This window comes from Pteropus vampyrus, unplaced genomic scaffold (genome assembly GCF_000151845.1).
Source record: "Pteropus vampyrus isolate Shadow unplaced genomic scaffold, Pvam_2.0 Scaffold347, whole genome shotgun sequence".
Classification (NCBI taxonomy): Eukaryota; Metazoa; Chordata; class Mammalia; order Chiroptera; family Pteropodidae; genus Pteropus; species Pteropus vampyrus.
In genome coordinates, this window is record NW_011889128.1 from 411,459 (window position 1) to 414,954 (window position 3,496).

At 35.8% G+C, this 3,496-nt stretch overlaps 1 pseudogene; it reads left to right on the plus strand.

Annotated features, from left to right (window-relative positions):
• Window positions 1–3,153: 3,153 nt before the first annotated feature.
• On the plus strand, window positions 3,154–3,272 carry LOC111731037 (annotated as a pseudogene).
• The last annotated feature ends 224 nt before the right edge of the window (window positions 3,273–3,496 follow it).

A 3,496-nucleotide genomic window follows, 5' to 3' on the forward strand; every position in this document is an offset into this window, starting at 1 on the left:
CCTAATATAACACTAACTCTAACCCTAAATCTAACCCTAACACTGTTTATGAATAGATTAATTAGATATTTAATATAAAATAATTTTTGAAGACTGCCCTATAAATTTGAATTTTATCATAACAGCATAACGAGCCTATATTCTTTATGGAACAATGTTTAGATAGGTTATAAAATTTTTCATTTTTAATGGAAAAAATAAAAAAATTACATTATAAATGAAGAATATTATGAAAAATTGCCTAATAACAACCCTAACTCAAACCTTAACAGTCATCCGAAACCTAATCCTACCCCAACGCTAAAGCCTATCTCTAACCCTACCCTAAACATAAACCTAAACTTAAAACTAACCCTAACCCTAACCTTGAACCTAAACCTAACCCTAACTTTTACCCTAATCCTAACCCAAACCCTAATCGTAACTCTAAACCTAAACCTAAACTTAACACTAACTCTAACCCTAAACCCTACTCTATTTATGGGTAGATAAATTAGATACTGAATATAAAATAAATTTTTTGAGAGTGTTCTATGAATTTGAATTTCATCAAAACACCAGAATTAACCTATATTCTAACACTACAATGTTTAGACAGGTCATTAAAATTTCTACTTTAAATAGAATAAATACAAAATAATATTGTAAATAAAGGATAACATGAACATTTGACAAATAACAATCCTAGCCCTAACCCTGTCCCTCTCACTAACCCTAACTTTAACCTTATCCCAAATCCTAGCTCTAACCCTAACCCAATCCTAAACCTAACCCTAACCCTAACTCTAACCCTAACCCTAGCCCTAACTCTAACCCTAACCCAATTTATTGGTTGATAAATTAGATACTGAATATAAAATGAATTTTTGAAGACACTTACCCTAAGTGTGACCCAAATATGCCTAATAAGGAAGTTAGATAACTCTGATGAAAAATACTTGCGGCAGTGGCTTTGAATTGATTCACTTCCATACTAAAATTTATCTTTTGTAGTGATGCTCTAAAAGCATACTATATGCCAAGTGATAAATAGATACTCTGAATTGACTGCAGTATTGTTATAAGAGGCAACTTGATACTTGCAGTGTATGAAGTAACTTGGACTCTTCCAACGTCTACAAAGTGCTAAAGTGATTAGGGAAAACTTAAGTTTCCATGGTGGAATTTCATACAAAGTGGGTTCAGGCTGCCATGGTTTGGAAGGGAGCGTATATGCTGAAGAGAACTCAAACCATTGCAATAAACAATTTGGAATGGTGTTTCAGTACTGTGGGTTATTTGTTGCCATGAAGTGGAGGTTGAAAAACTATGAATTTTGGAGAGCTCACAGCACATGCAAAGGAAATAGATTTTTGAATACCTTTATTCTGTTATCCAGAAGTCCATTCAACGATTCAGTGCTAGAATTTGTGTATTCTGTGAAGTCTAAGGTGGTATTTTAACACTGTAGAGGAAGGAATTACAGTTTTTACCCATACAGCGTGTAATACATTTTTGATTTGTGCTACTTTTTTACCTCAGTGTTCTTTACCAGAATGAAGTTCTAACCAAGTCTTATATGAATGTGGCTCTGTTTATAATGCAACCAGTTTTCAGTACCAAAAAGCTAGTGGGAAACACTTTTAGATATCCATGATCTTGAACTAACCATCTTCATAGACTGCATGAGCAGATACTAATACAGTGGCGGCTTCCTTGTAGTTTATAGTAGTGGTTTTTAACAGATGTCCTATACATTGTTTCTTTGCCAAGCAGAACAGAAAGTCACTGTCTTACATGTATGTCACAGGTGAATGTGATGGGAAATCTTTATGGTGAGGATGTTCCATAAAGGAACAGTGAAAATATTTTAGAATGCATATGGAAATTGAATCCGTCTCCCAAAGATGTTTCTGATGAGACACTGACACACTGGTGGAGCCTAAAAGCTGTGATCCAAATATGCTCAAACAGTAAGTTAGATCACTCTGACGAATAATGCTTGAGGCAATGGCTTTCCATTGAGCCAAGTCTATTCTTCATGCTTCTGTTTTATCATGTGGCTCCAAAAGCATCCTATATGCCAGGTGATCAATTCATAATTTGCACCACCGATAGAATTGTTCTAAGAGGCGACTTGACATCTGCAGTGTGTGAAGCAACCTTGGACTTCTGTAACATTTAAAAGTGTGATAGTGATTAGTGAAAACTGTCAGTTTTCATGGTGGAAATTTGTAACAAGTGGGATCAGGCTGCCATGTTTTGAAAGGGAGTGTATATGTCCTGAAGAGAACTCAAATCATTGAGATAAATAATGAGATATGGTGTTTTAACACTGTAGTTCATTGGTTACCATGAAGAGGAGATTGAAAAATTATAAACTTCAGAGAAAGTCAGCAGCACATGCAAAAGAAACAGGTTTTTGAATACCTGTGTTCTGTAATCCAGAAGTTCATTCAACGATTTGGTGCTAGAATTGGGGTAAGCCAAGATGTCTAAGGCGGCACTCTAACAATGTAGAAGAAGGGATTATAGTTCTTACCCATAATGCATGCAATACATTTTTGATTTGAGCAAGTTCTTGGCCCCAGCGTTCTTGACTGGAGTGACCTTCTATCTCAGTTCAATACAAACGTAGCTCTTTTTATGATGGGACCAGTTTTCAATACTGAAGAGCTGGTGGGAAACACTCATTAGAGATCCATGTACTCATACTTACCATCTGCATAGACTTCTTGAGAAGGTACTAATACAGTGGCAGCTTCCTTGTAGTTTATAGTAGCGGCTTTTCAAAAGATGTCCTATATACTGTTTCATTGCTGAGCAGAACAGAAAGCCACTGTGCCTTGCGTGTAGTGTGACAGCCGAATGTGATCAGCAATCCTTCTGATGAGTATGTGTTTGTAATTTGAGTCCTCAGTAGCACCATTCCATAAATGAACAATAAATGGTTTTTGGAATGCATATGAAAATTGAAACCATCTCCCAAAGATGTTTCTGATGAGACACTGACACACTGGTGGAGTCTTAAAGCTAGAATCCAAATATGCTTAATCAGAAAGTCCCCTCAGGGCTACACACACACACACACACACACACACACACACACCCATAGACACATGCACAAATACATAATTTCGATCATGCATTTTTGGCTTTAAAATCTTGGGTTTTGTCTATGGCCATGCCACCCTGAACATGCCCAATCTCATCAGATCTCGGAAACCAAGCAGGGTTGGGCCTGGTTAGTACTTGAATGGGAGACCACCTAGGAATACCAGGTGCTGTAGGTGGAAAGTAAATAAAATAAAATTTTGTTTTCTTTTTTGTTTTAGTTCATGTTATATGAAAAATATTTTATATCATTAGATATTCTTCAAAAACATCATTTTAATTACTTTAGTATTCCACCATATGGAGGTATTGTAATTTACTTTTCTTTTCCTATATTCCTGAAAATCTAGTTTGTTTTACAAGTGGCATTTGAAAGCAGCAGTTCTTAATGAGATCCTTGGAG